At 47.1% G+C, this 15,455-nt stretch overlaps 1 protein-coding gene across 2 annotated transcripts in view; it reads left to right on the forward strand.

The window, feature by feature from the left end:
• The window catches only part of EGF (epidermal growth factor), a 186,233-nt gene that overhangs the window by 100,175 nt on the left and 70,603 nt on the right, over positions 1-15,455 (forward strand). The window lies entirely within an intron of this gene.

Below are 15,455 nucleotides of genomic sequence, written 5' to 3' on the forward strand. Positions count from 1 at the left end.
TAATTATGCAGTGTTTCCCTCAAGATACACATGATTAGGTAATATTTCCCCCAAAATATGCATAATTAGGATGTGTTTCCCCACTAAATGCACGTAAATAGGCCATGTTTCCTGACAAAATACACATAATTAGGCAGTATTTCCACCCAAATACATATAATTAGGCAGTGTTTCCTCACTAAATACATATAATGTGGCAGCATTTCCCCACAGAAAAACACATAATTAGGCATCGGCTTTCCCAAAAAATACACATAAGGTGGCAGTTTCCCACAAAATACACATAATTGGTACATCTTTCCTCACAAAAAAAACCAAACGCATAATTAGGCAGCAGTTGCCCTATAAAATATACATAAATAGACATTTATCACCTTAAAAAACACATTAGGCAGCATTGCCCCCATAAAATATATTAAAGTTCCCCTTTAAACTTTTTTTCTCTTTACCCCCAGTTAGTGCCTCCTAATAACCCTTGCACCTAAAAATAAGTAATAAAAGTAAGTACTCAACTGGCAGGTGAGTCCTCTCCTGTCCTCCAATGCTGCTCCCCGATGTCCATTACAGCAGCTCCGGCTGCAAATCACCCATGCTATGCTGAAAGGCATAGCAAGGCTACTAAAAAAATGGCAGCCGGAGCCCAACACTGGAGACACAAATAGACTCCAGTGCTGGGCTTCAGGCATTTTCCCATAACCCTTCTGCGGGAGTGCTGCCAAGACTTTCACAGCCATATCAGACACTGCACCTAAACACCTGGGGCTAGATCCACCATTTTGTCTGTGGCCCCTGGAGACACTGGGACAGGTGCCAATGTACCCCCAGGGGGTCTATATACCCCAGGTGGAGAAACACTGCTATAGCTTATTTGTTTCCATGAGATCAATATCACTGCTTATGGCCACTGTAAGGGCAGTTGAATATTGTTCCCGGGGCCCATGGGTCTTTATGCAAGCCAGTTCTTACTGTGTTTGTTTTGTGAGGGAGTGACAATGAGGTATTAGTGTCCTTGTTTTTTAATTTTACATATTTAATTTTTTTTTTTCTGCTTTCTTTGTTTACAGTGATATGACATTAGGGAAATATTTGCAAAGATACAGAAAGGCTGAATAAGTAAAGTATCTTCACAGATCTTCAGGCATTACCAGTGAACATATTATTAGTGGACTGGACTCTTGCTATTAGTGGTTCCCAGCCTAGTCTGAGTCATATCAGATCATAGTCAGGGTTTCTGAGAGGTTTGTAAATTAGTTTCTGTGGGATTGCAGTTGTTGATTTCCAGTGCACATATTCTGGATGATTTATGATATCCCAACCACAGATGACTAGACATCTCTGAAGATGATTTAGTAAATCAGGCCTATTCTCTTAGAATGTTTTGCATTGTACTGTATTTCACAACGTCGTCGACACAACAGCAGCATGACTGTGGCCAATTATTGGCTGACAGCTCAGTGCAGAGCAACACTCTGCTCTCGTAATGCTGTTTGCCGAGATTGCCTGGTAGTTGTGGAAGATGTTTGCGTAGAGTGAGAATAACTGGACCATTTAACAGCACTAGACAGACTGCATTCTACACAGGATTACACTTGTAGATTTCATTAAAATTCCTCTGCTTGGGGACATCAGCTTATACTGGTGTAAATGTGTGTTACTTGGCTGTTTTTGTAACAGCTTTCCCATTTTGAGTGTCATTAGCAATCTGTCTCGGCACCATTATGTGTGAATGTCATTTTTATCTTCAAAAGAATGTTACAACTTGCTAAATTTCACATTACGTTCTACTGACATGACCACACTTTTCTGGAGGAATGTAAAAAAAAACTAAGCTCTATCTATCTGTTACATCCAGTATTTCAAAGCAAGGATATCGTATGTGTAAAGCTACATACTCAACTCGCAACCCAGGAAGATGGATCCCATCCATGTCCCATGGAGACGAGTGCGCCCTGATCCATCTTCCAGGTGGCGGGTATGTGCCACGTCAGGCAAGGGCACACAACGGGCATGAACGAGGCTTAAAGTGATCGTGGTACTTTACGCGGGAGTCGTTGCGTATCTCAAAGAGCTTAAATGGCTTTTGCTTGATCGTGTGCCTGTACCCACATTGCCAGATTGTGGGAACGACCGTTTGTTGCTAAAAAAAAACATGGGTCAGTGGGAAAATCGTCGGAAAATTCGTGAGGTGGCTAAATCCCTATCCAGTTCTTATTGTCACACAAGTGGACTATGCTGTGTGGAGGATGAGAATGTATGTGGCTACAATGTTAAACTTATACTAATAAACTACAACTTACACTAATAAATAACAATCCACGGCTAATTTGCCTAAAATTGGCAGCAGGCACTTTTATTAGGTTAATAATTTTATAAAAAATGAACTTTATTATAATATTCAAATTAATTAAACCATCTCAATAATAACTTTATCAGTTCATCAAACCTACATTGGTGGTTGACTTTTCCCAAACATTGAAATCACCAGTCATTACATTCCAGGATTGAAAAACCTATTAAACATTATAGCATTCAGAAAAGGGGCCCTCCCACACATAATGAGAGGCCCTAAAAATAGACCCAATAAAATTTGTGCCAGACAGTGACAAAAGGGGATGGGAGGGGGACATGAGGGCTTGGAGGAGAGGAGATTGCGCCAGAGGTTAACACACAAACTGCAGCCAGTCCACAGAACTAGTGATGTTATAAAGGGGTACCATCCTGAGTACCACGTCCTCCAGAGGCCAATAGTGAATAACCTGCAACGTGCATTTCTTACTGTCCAGCAACAGCACCTGCAAATGCATAAACAAACAGCAGCACCACAGACTTAACATACATAGTACATGTATTACTGAGCACCCACATTCCCATGTGCCCTCATTCTTATAAATGAGGCCCTCCATGTGTGTGCGTCATCTCGCTGAACGTCGCGTTCACCATCCCGCCATATGAGCATGCCTTCGTGCCACACGTTTGCACTATCCAATCAGTGATGCAGCCAATCTCAGCAGGGTGGGGCAGGAGGGAGGTGCATGCAGTGTGGTTGGACACAGCGCCCCAGCCAATGAGAGCAGGGTAGGGCAGGTGGTGGGCATGTGCGGGATGGAAGGACATACAGATACACAGCGGCCCGCTTAGAAGTTATTATTATAAATTATATTAGGAGATGAGCACCCGCGAAGCTGGCCATTAACTGTATAATATTTTTCTCGATAAGTCTGTTCACTAAAAACATTCTATCTAGTGAGAATCTATAAAAAATTGCGGATCAGTGAAAAATGGCGCATGGCGCCGACGATATAACGGCGCCTGATAGACTTTCATTGTAAAACGATATTTATCGTTTTTAAGGTTAAAAAATGGGGCAGACCTTCTGAACGTAATTTATCATTTTAAAACCTGCTTTTTTTGTCCTGCCTGAACGATATTTATCGTTTTAAGCTCTGCTTTGCTGCCATTTGGAAAATGTCTGCCCGCCGACTTTAATGTTTAATAGCAAAGCCCCCTTAAAAGCTAGAAACACAAAATTTGCAGGTTATGTTAAGAACAACAGTGAGAACAAGAAGAAAAATGTTTTTTTTAAAAAAGCCCTTATACTTTTTGAGAAAATCGATTTTAAAATTTCAAAGAAAAAAAGTATACATTTAAATCCCGTAATGACAGTTCTTAGGGAAACAATTCCCGCCGACTTTAGCAGTTAATAGCAAAGGCCCCTTAAATCCTAACAACAACAAATTTTCAGGATATGTTAAAAAGATAGTGGGAAACAATATTTAAATTTTTTTTTTTTAAAGATTTTACTTTTTTTTTTAATGTTCAGAGTGTGGGAAATTAAAAAAAAATGGCGTGGGGTCCCCCTTCTGGAGGCTCTGTAACCCCTTCCATGCAGGCTGGGATAGCCAGAATGCGGAGCCCCGGCCAACTGGGGCTTCACACCCTGAGCTATACCAGCCTGCATGGTCCATGTTATGGGGGAGGGGCTCCGGGGGGGAAAGAGGGGCGGCCAAGCCTTCCCCTCTCCCCCAGAGCCCTTGCCCAATCCATGGACAACGGGCTCTTCCCCCCCTCCGGTGCCCAAGGAGGAGGTGGGGGCGATGACTCCCTGGGGGGGGTTCATGGTGGCATCTGGGAGTCCCCATAAGAAGGGGAACCCAGATGCCTGCCCCCCTCCCAGGAGAAATGAGTATAGGGGTACAAAGTACCCCTTACCAATTTCCATAAAGGGTTAAATGAAATAAAAACACAACAACTAGAAAAGTCCTTTAATGTTCTTAATTAACCAGAAATACTTACCTGTATCTTTAAGAAAAAGTTCCCACGCCAATATCCTCGAGAAAGCTCCCACGCTATAATCTGTTATGTCCCACGACGACAGTACCCTCTATCTTGCGATCTTCAGAAATACTTACCTGTTCCTTTAAGAAAAAATTCCCACGCCAATATCCTCGGGAAAGGTCCCACGCTATAATCTGTTATGTCCCATGACGACAGTATCCTCTACCTTGCAATCTTCAGAAATACTTACCTGTACCTTTAAGAAAAAATTGCCATGCCAATTTTCCCATGGCGACAGTATCCTCTAACTTGCAATCTTCTGTTACATGTTGATTAAAGATCTCCGCGTGCACCCGCCGCCACACACGCCGCCCCCGCCGAACTGCTCTCAGCTAAAGTATAGCTGAGAGCCAAAAGCATCTTTAAATTTTGGCCCCATTGGTTCCTTAACAGACCAAGATCAGGAGGATCCCCAAAATTTAAAGATGCTGTGAGGATCCACGTGGCTGCCTGCGCAGGCAGGCAGCCTTTTGACCACTGTTCAGGTCTGCATTCTGCAGGTCTCTGGAAGAGAGACCTTTTTTCAGTTGTGCAGCTTGCTGCTGAGGAATTTGCATATGTTTGTCATGCAGATTGCCTAGCCACATCCCTTGTGGGCTTGCTCTATAAAGAGCTATGTTTCCCACGGTAAGTTGCTATTCATAAGAGTTAGTTCCTGTGTAACACTCGCCTGGAGTGTCAGCCTTGCTCTTTGTTTGAAGATTAGCCTAGAGTAATTCCTGGAACTGCACTAGGCAGTTTCCCTAGTGCAGTTAGGATTGCATTATTTGTATTGCCTGTTCTGTCTGTCTGTGGGGTGACAACCAGAGCAGCGGTTGTTACTGGTAGGCCCCTCTGTTCTGTTGTTGCCTTACTTGGATCGCACTCGCTCTGACGGTAAGAGCAGTGGATCGTATCTCTTACGTATTCCTGTTTTCGTGTGTCTGTCTTGTCTGCTACGACCGCTTGCTGGAGGCTCGGTGAGGTAACCGTTAAGCAAGCGCTCGCGTCCTCTGTTTCATGCTTATCTGTCGATGGTTAGTTAGGCGTGCTTGTCTCTGTTGTGCTTATCACGCGGGGACCGCGCACAAACGCGTGCACTGTTGCGAATGAGTGCGGTGTTCGCGTTTAGCTAGCGTTTGTTATTTTCCTTATCTCCTCATTGTATGATTTGCTGTGCCTTTGCTACTCTCGTGCTCTGCCTTGCTGTAGCCTTGTGTCACCTCTGGCAATCGCCTCTCCCGCGATTGCGTTCTTACTTCATATCTGCTGTTGTGTGTGCACCGTCGCGGGTTGGCGACTGGTTTGGTGCACACACATACAATCTGTCCCTTTGCTCAATCTCTTTCAGGGCTATCTTGCCCTGCATTTCTTCCCTTCGTGCAATTCCTGTCTGGCGTGTGTGGCAGGGCAGGGGAGCTGTTCCTCAGCACTCCACGGCTCCCCCTGTCGACAGGAATTTCCTTTTACAGGTGCATTGCACCTTTTGCTGGGTTCCCGCAAATTACACGCTTGTGGAGGATTTCCGCAGTGTCAGCGCACGTCTTGTGCGCTGATCATGGAGAGAATCCCACAATCGTTACAGTATGACCAGCCAAACCGAAATTCCCAGTGTAGAGGGAATTTCCGATTTGTAAGATTTGGTCGAGTATGGGTCCTGTGTCTTTAAGAGCTTCAAAAGGCTAAACTCAGAGACTAAAGCAGAATTTCTCTCTGAATGTGTGAGGTTTTGCCTGAATCCCACCTTTCAGATTACTGATCCGTCTACGTCGGCTCTTCAGTTTGCCTATGTGCTCTTAAAACGCGATTTGTTCACCTGGGCGTACAATGTGTTAAAAGACAATTCTTGGAATGATAATCTGTATCAGTTTCTTGCAGTGATATTCTCTCACTGGTTTAAACTGCCTGGCTTACCACCTGCTCTGGTTGAATGTGTAGCTGCTGATAAGTCAGCTGATCTTTCCCTTCCATGCAAAACCTTTCAGTATGACAATCAGTTCAATGTGTCGGTTGCCACTTCAGGTTTTAACCACTTGCCGACCGCACGCTTATACCGTGCGTCGGCAAAGTGGCAGCTGCAGGACCAGCGACGCAGTACTGCGTCGCCAGCTGCAGGCTAATTAATCAGGAAGCAGCCGCTCGCGCGAGCGGCTGCTTCCTGTCAATTCACGGCGGGGGGCTCCGTGAATAGCCTGCGGGCCGCCGATGGCGGCTCGCAGGCTAAATGTAAACACAAGCGGAAATAATCCGCTTTGTTTACATTGTACGGCGCTGCTGCGCAGCAGCGCCGTAAGGCAGATCGGCGATCCCCGGCCAATCAGCGGCCGGGGATCGCCGCCATGTGACAGGGGACGTCCTGTCACTGGCTGCACAGGACGGATAGCGTCCTGTGCAGCCTCGATCGCCGGGGGGGCAGCAGGTAGGAGAGGGAGGGGGGAATTTCGCCGCGGAGGGGGGCTTTGAGGTGCCCCCCCCCCGCATCACCCAGCAGGCAGAAGAGATCAGACCCCCCCAGCACATCATCCCCATAGGGGGGAAAAAAGGGGGGCAATCTGATCTCTCTGCCTGCTACCTGATCTGTGCTGGGGGCTGCAGAGCCCACCCAGCACAGATCAGTAAAAACAGCGCTGGTCCTTAAGGGGGGGTAAAGGGTGGGTCATCAAGTGGTTAAACAGCAGACATGCAAAGTTGCAAGAAAGGGAAAGACTAAAAAACGCAAGCATCTGAATAAAACGCTCCCTATTGATGTTTATAATGATGTTCTCAGTTTCCGGGTTTTTTGCCCCATTTCAAAGCTTGTGTGGATCCTGTTATAGGTAGGATCGCACACTAAATTGAAGCAGTTACAAAGTCTGTTCTTGTTCCTGAGCTCCACCCATATGGAGATTATCTGGATACTGGCCTGTTTGAACCTCCATTTGCCTCATGGGACATTGGGGCCTTGATGGAGGAATTTGATTTTGATTGGAAAGCCTTTTGCGATTTTTACATCGCAAAAAGCGAAGATGTCTTGAATGATTGTCTCAATTCCGTGTATACTAGATAGATTCTGATGAGTATGACAGGTGTTTTGTGGATCCAGTGTTGTATGTGTGGCAGACGATTTTGGATGAGTTGCACACACACCAATCAATTGATTCCAATAAAGAGACATCGTTGTCGGATGATTGTTCCTGCCTTTCTGGGGTAAAGCATGTGAGTCGTGACATTGTGCGATCTGAAATGAGTGGGTGTGCCACTGTGGTTGATTTCTGTGCGAATCCTGGAGGATTCTCTCCTGACTGCGTGCAGTTTGAATCTGTGCAATCTGATGCCTGTTTCTCTGATGTTCCTGCAGATTGTGATCAGCGTGAATGTGCCAGTTTTCTCAAGTATGAGTGTGACCCCTTGTCATTTAGAGACATATCTCCATCTTCCATCTGTGATCCTGTTATGGGGAAAATTCCTAAATTTTGCAGCATCAAAAGTAAAAGTAATATGTCTAATAAAGTTTTTCCTGATGTTGTTACTATTTCTACTGCAGACGCGTCTTCGTCTCACCTTGTTCACACCTGTAAGGGCCCGTTGCCTGGTGACAGTTGCTCCAGTGTTTCTGTCCTGAACGCCTTACAGTCTGCCCCGCAGATCGCGGAGGTTTGCGCTATGGAAGCGTCAGTTTCGCAACCTGAAGTGATTTTTGATTCGCTAAGTTTTGCATTCTGACTCCTCGGATTTAACATTGTTAGCCGAATCTAAGAGTGAGACAACGCTTCGGTTTTGCGAATCTGACTCTGAAGCATCTTTGCTGGGTCCAGAGAAAGTTTCTCTGAGCCTGCCCTGTACCATGAATAACAATATGATGTCCAATCACACTGACATTTTTGAGTCTCTTTCTTGTTCTGAGGAAAATGCTGATTCTGCACCCTGTACTCTGGATGAGTTAATATGGTCTTGTTTAGAGTCTCCTGCAGTGTCCCTAGAGGCTCGTCTAGGTATTGCTACTATACTCACCTGTTTTTCTGCAGTTTTTGAATTGCAAGCTAGTTTGACTGCTACGCAGACTTCTGGGTGCAGCGAGATTAAAGTTAGGGAGTCAGTGTGTGTTCCAGTAAATATTCCTGTACGTTCCGCTCATGATGTTGAAATTCAGTCTCAGTTTATGGTGGAACCTTCCATGGGACATCTGCCCTGTCCACAAAATAAAGTTCCAGTTTCGCCCTGTAACATGGATAGTTCAGAATCCTTCTTAGAAAACTTGAAAAATGATGTTCCTGAGGTCTTGCCTGATGTCCTGGAGACCTCCGAGTTCCTCCCAAAGGGTGCAGAACTTGTAGGAGATGTCTCCTGCCCCCCCAATTCCTTCTGAGGTGTTGCCCACTTCAGTAGGCATTGCTGCCTTGCTGGCTACTTTTTCAGCTCTGGTGGAGCTTCAGTTATGCGTAGTCAATGATGAGTTTTTGTCAGATACCATTACAGTCACTAAGACTTCTAAGCCTGAGTCTGAGTTTTTTTTTTGAGAGTCCAGTGCTTGAGACCACTGCTCATGATGATTCTCTGCCCGGTACTTGTTTTGGTCCTGTCGTGCCGGACTCTGAGGTTGGCAGTTCCCCGACATGTTCTGAGGTTTCTCCTGTGCTGGTGTACCCCAATGTGCTCTGTGACCCAGAAAGCCCAAGTGTGCCTCGGTTACCAGCATGCTCAGATGCTTCCTCGGTGGAGACATGCTCTGATATGGCCTGCCTGCTTGCATGCCCAGAAGTGGTCCCTGAAAGTCTTGATCTTGATGGGTGTCCTCGTAATTCTGAATCCAGAATAGTCAGTGGTTCCATAGGAGGGCTTCATAGTTCTCCATGTGAGCCTGGTGATTGTTCTGCCCTCTTGGGATTTCTGTGGAGCTTCAAAAGGTTCTGGGAGATTCCGGGAGAAATTTTGCTTGGTACCCTGGATAAGATCAACAGTGGCTTTTGTGTTGTAAGGGACACTTTGAACAGGTATTGTGGCAGGTTTGGTATTTTCGGACACTCCTTGGAAGGTGGTGAGTATTGTCTGGAGGGTGTCGATGGCTTCTTCCCTGGTGTTCACAGTCCTGATGGGTGTTATACTGAGACTGGTAGTACTGATGGATATGTTTCTGTGGCGTTTGCTTCCAATGAGGTCGGTTTCGGCTGGACTGACTCTGGAATTGGGGCTTGTCGGGCTGCCCTGACCTTCATGGGTCTTCAGTTAGAGTCTTTTGCAAATATCAGGTTAGAGGGTCATCTGGAATCCGACCCTAGAGGGGGGGGGGGGTACTGTGAGGATCCGCGTGGCTGCCTGCGCAGGCAGGCAGCCTTTTGACCACTGTTCAGGTCTGCATTCTGCAGGTCTCTGGAAGAGAGACCTTTTGTCAGTTGTGCAGCTTGCTGCTGAGGAATTTGCATATGTTTGTCATGCAGATTGCCTAGCCACATCCCTTGTGGGCTTGCTCTATAAAGAGCTATGTTTCCCACAGTAAGTTGCTGGTCATAAGAGTTAGTTCCTGTGTAACACTCACCTGGAGTGTCAGCCTTGCTCTTTGTTTGAAGATTAGCCTAGAGTAATTCCTGGAACTGCACTAGGTAGTTTCCCTAGTCCAGTTAGGATTGCATTATTTGTATTGCCTGTTCTGTCTGTCTGTGGGGTGCTAACCAGAGCAGCGGTTGTTACTGGTAGGCCCCTCTGTTCTGTTGTTGCCTTACTTGGATCGCACTCGCTCTGACGGTAAGAGCAGTGGATCGTATCTCTTACGTATTCCTGTTTTCATGTGTCTGTCTTGTCTGCTACGACCGCTTGCTGGAGGCTCGGTGAGGTAACCGTTAAGCAAGCGCTCGCGTCCTCTGTTTCATGTTTGTCTGTCGGTGGTTAGTTAGGCGTGCTTGTCTCTGTTGTGCTCATCACGCGGGGACCGCGCACAAACTCGTGCACTGTTGCGAATGAGTGCAGTGTTCGCGTTTAGCTAGCGTTTGTTATTTTCCTTATCTCCTCATTGTATGATTTGCTGTGCCTTTGCTACTCTCGTGCTCTGCCTTGCTGTAGCCTTGTGTCACCTCTGGCAATCGCCTCTCCCGCGATTGCGTTCTTACTTCATATCTGCTGTTGTGTGTGCACCGTCGCGGGTTGGCGACTGGTTTGGTGCACACACATACAATCTGTCCCTTTGCTCAATCTCTTTCAAGGCTATCTTGCCCTGCATTTCTTCCCTTCGTGCAATTCCTGTCTGGCGTGTGTGGCAGGGCAGAGAAGCTGTTCCTCTGCACTCCACGGGTCCCCCTGTCGACAGGAATTTCCTTTTACAGGTGCATTGCACCTTTTGCTGGGTTCCCGCAAATTACATGCTTGTGGAGGATTTCCGCAGTGTCAGCGCATGTCTTGTGCGCTGATCACGGAGAGAATCCCACAATCGTTACAGATGCTTTTTGCTCTCAGCTATACTTAGTACAGCTGAGAGCGCCGTCTATACAGACGCATTACCGCCGGCTCCTGCATCCCTCCCTACCTCTCTCACACCTGTCACTCTCACCCATGCTGGCACCCATGGGTGCATTGGGTGCCAGCATGGTAGGGGTGGTAGGGAGGGCAGCGGGAGCCAGCGGTAATGCGTCTGTATAGACGCGCTCTCAGCTATACTAGGTATAGCTGAGAGCAGTTCGGCGGGAGCGGCGTGTGGGGCTTCTTAAAGGGGACTCCCAGATGCCGCCATGACCCCCCCAGGGAGTCGTCGCCCCCTCCTCCTCCTGGGGCACCGGGGGTGGGGAAGAGCCCCTTGTCCATGGATTGTAAAAGGGCTCTGGGGGAGGGAAGGGAAGGCTTGGCCGCCGCTCTCCCCTGGAGCCCCCCCATACCATGGACCATGCGAGCTGGTATAGCTCAGGGTGCGAAGCCCCATTCGACCGGGGTTCCGCATTCTGGCTATCCCAGCCTGCATGGGATTCGCAGCCTCCGTGGCGAAATCTGCGGGGGGTTCCGGGCGAATCGCTCCTGCAAGCGATCGCTCCCGCAGAGCTTCCAGAAAGGGGACCCCACATCGTTTTTTTTTTTTTCAAATTTGCTATCAATTTTTTTTTTATGTTCAGGTAGTGGGAAATAAAAAAAAAATGACGTGTGGTCCCCCGTCTGGAAGCTCTGTAACCCTTTGTCTCCCATGCAGGCTGGGATAGCCAGAATGCGGAGCCTCGGCCTACTTTTTTTTCTTCTTAAAGGTACAGGTAAGTATTTCTGGTTAATTAAGAACATTACAGGACTTTTCTTGTTTTTATTTCATTTAACCCTTTATGGAAATGGGTAAGGGGTACTTTGTACCCCTATACTCATTTCTCCAGGAGGCGGGTGGGCATATGGGTTCCCCTTCTTAAAGGGGACTCCCAGATGCCACCATGACCCCCCCCCCCAGGGAGTCGTCGCCCCCACCTCCTCCTTGGGCACCGGAGGTGGGGAAGAGCCCCTTGTCCATGGATTGGCCAAGGGCCCTGGGGGAGAGGGGAAGGCTCTGGGGGAGAGGGGAAGGCTTTCCACCCCGGAGCCCCCCTTCATACAATGGACCATGCAGGCTGGTATAGCTCAGGGTGCGAAGCCCCAGTCGGCCGGGGCTCCACATTCTGACTATCTCAGCCTGCATGGAAGACAAGGGGTTACAGAGCCTCCAGAGGGGGGACGCCACACCATTTTTTTACACTCCCACACTCTGAACATTAAAAAAATGTAAAATTTAAAAAAATTTTAATTCTTTTTAAAATATTGTTTCCCACTATCTTTTTAACATATCCTGAAAATTTGTTGTTGCTAGGATTTAAGGGGCCTTTGCTATTAATGGCTAAAGTCGGCGGGAATTGTTTCCCTAAAAACTGTCATTACGGGATTTAAATGTATACTTTTTTTCTTTGAAATTTTAAAATCGATTTTCAGAAAAAGTACAAGGTCTTTTTAAAAAAAACATTTTTCTTCTTGTTCCCACTGTTGTTCTTAACATTCCCTGCAAATTTGGTGTTTCTGGCATTTAAAGGGGCTTTGCTATTAACCGCTAAAGTTGGCGGGCGTTTAATTTTCCCACGGTCAGAAGGAGAAATTTAAAATCGATTTTCTCAAAAACTATAAGGTCTTTTTGAAAAAAATGTTTTTTTCCCTCTTGTTCCCAATTTTCTCCTTAACATAACCTGCAAATTTGGTGTTTCTAGCTTTTAAGGGGGCTTTGCTATTAAACATTTAGGGCTCGTCTCCACTAGTGCGGCGTGCGTCTCGCAGACGCACACCGCACTGAGCCGGTGGGCGGGATCGCAGGTGACTCCCATGAGCCGTGCCATGCACGGCTATGGGATTCGCAGCCTCCGTGGCGAAATCTGCGGGGGGTTCCGGGCGAATCGCTCCCGCAAGCGATTCCGACGCGGCGCCATCATCCCCTATGGCAGAGTTTCCCCGTGCGAATGATGTGCGGGGAAACTCTGCAGAATCGCCGGCGAAACCGCCCTAGTGGAAACGGGCCCTAAAGTCGGCAGGCAGACATTTTCCAAATGGCAGCAAAGGAGGGCTTAAAACGATAAATATCGTTCAGGCAGGACAAAAAAAGCAGGTTTTAAAATGATAAATTACGTTCACAAGGTCTGCAGTATTTTAACCTTTAACCTCCCTGGCGGTAAGCCCGTGCTGAGCACGGGCTATGCCGCCGGGAGGCACCGCTCAGGCCCCGCTGGGCCGATTTGCATAATTTTTTTTTTGCTGCACGCAGCTAGCACTTTGCTAGCTGCGTGCAGTGCCCGATCGCCGCCGCTACCCGCCGATCCGCCGCTATACGCGTCGCCGCAGCCGCCCCCCCCCCCCTAGACCCCGTGCGCTGCCTGGCCAATCAGTGCCAGGCAGCGCCGTGGGGTGGATCGGAGTCCCCTTTGACGTCACGACGTCGATGACGTCGGTGACGTCATCCCGCCCCGTCGCCATGGCGACGGGGGAAGCCCTCCAGGAGATCCCGTTCTTTTTTTTTTTAAAACGTATTTTCTGCCCCCTGGCGGATTTTGACAAACCGCCAGGAGGGTTAAAACGATAAATATAGTTTTAAACAAATATCGGGCAGAAGGGGGTGCCATTATTTAACCAGCACCATTTTTCACTGTACGCAAAAAAATGAGCCCTGTTGATTGATGGTTGATTGCGTTATCAAAGAAACATTGATTGGAAAGTTCATGCTCCACACTATTGAATGTAGCATGGGTGGGGTGGTGTATCAGCCACAGCTGCATAGGGCTGTATCACATATTCACATAATACAAAGCTGGAGATGTCAGTGGTGCTCGTTATTAGATCAAATTACTGCTAGAAACGAATATCAATTGGTGTAGAGTGTAAAAAAAGTGGGATCAGCGCATCACCAGGCCGCCACCGATTGGCCTCAACTCAGAGATGCGCTGAGCCCCCCCAGAAACTGCAAACGCACCTTGAACCAAACAGAAGCTCTGCATATACACCAAAAGCAAAACTGTTAAGTGGGAGCAGCTGGCCGGAAATAAATTAAAACATAGTAAAGAGCTGAGCAGCGCTACTTAAAAACAGATGAATGCTTACCTGCAAAAGTGTGCAAGCCCCACTGATGGGATAAAATACACACTGAGCACACACATGACCTGTCTACCGCTTGGAGGATGTTGGTTTCCTCTAACAGCTTGCATGCAACTTGTTAGGTACTCGTCCCTCCCACTGTCGTAGAAGTCTTTCCTCCATGGGAGGGGACCTAACACTAACTAAATTATACCTATGCATATGCATAGCCTGGGCGCGCTACCAAGTAAAATTGAAAATTGCGTAAAAAAAGTGGGATCAGCGCATCACCAGGCCGCCACCGATTGGCCTCAACTCAGAGATGCGCTGAGCCCCCCCAGAAACTGCAAACGCACCTTGAACCAAACAGAAGCTCTGCATATACACCAAAAGCAAAACTGTTAAGTGGGAGCAGCTGGCCGGAAATAAATTAAAACATAGTAAAGAGCTGAGCAGCGCTACTTAAAAACAGATGAATGCTTACCTGCAAAAGTGTGCAAGCCCCACTGATGGGATAAAATACACACTGAGCACACACATGACCTGTCTACCGCTTGGAGGATGTTGGTTTCCTCTAACAGCTTGCATGCAACTTGTTAGGTACTCGTCCCTCCCACTGTCGTAGAAGTCTTTCCTCCATGGGAGGGGACCTAACACTAACTAAATTATACCTATGCATATGCATAGCCTGGGCGCGCTACCAAGTAAAATTGAAAATTGCGTAAAAAAAGTGGGATCAGCGCATCACCAGGCCGCCACCGATTGGCCTCAACTCAGAGATGCGCTGAGCCCCCCCAGAAACTGCAAACGCACCTTGAACCAAACAGAAGCTCTGCATATACACCAAAAGCAAAACTGTTAAGTGGGAGCAGCTGGCCGGAAATAAATTAAAACATAGTAAAGAGCTGAGCAGCGCTACTTAAAAACAGATGAATGCTTACCTGCAAAAGTGTGCAAGCCCCACTGATGGGATAAAATACACACTGAGCACACACATGACCTGTCTACCGCTTGGAGGATGTTGGTTTCCTCTAACAGCTTGCATGCAACTTGTTAGGTACTCGTCCCTCCCACTGTCGTAGAAGTCTTTCCTCCATGGGAGGGGACCTAACACTAACTAAATTATACCTATGCATATGCATAGCCTCAAGTAAAATTGAAAATTGCGTAAAAAAGCTGCATAGGGCTGTATCACATATTCACATAATACAAAGCTGGAGATGTCAGTGGTGCTCGTTATTAGATCAAATTACTGCTAGAAACGAATATCAATTGGTGTAGAGTGGTAGACCATTTGGGAATAATGCACCATGGGAAATCACACTTGCTCACTTAAAGCTGATTTACTGCCAATACCTTTGTTTTAGAAAGGCAGAATTATTATGTGAGCAGAAGACTCTCGAAGATGAGAATCACTTCCTGCTGCACTACCCCAAATATACCGCAACCAGGGAAACCTTCTTTAAGAAACTGGTGGAACTATTTCCAGACTTTCACACATTAGAGGATGAGAGAAAACACTACATTCTACTAGGAGAAGAGAAATCCACAGTGACAATCACTGCACACTATGTCACAGCATGCCACAGACTGAGAGGAGCATAAATAAACTGTAACCCCGC

Source organism: Hyperolius riggenbachi, chromosome 1 (assembly GCF_040937935.1).
Source record: "Hyperolius riggenbachi isolate aHypRig1 chromosome 1, aHypRig1.pri, whole genome shotgun sequence".
Lineage (NCBI taxonomy): Eukaryota > Metazoa > Chordata > Amphibia > Anura > Hyperoliidae > Hyperolius > Hyperolius riggenbachi.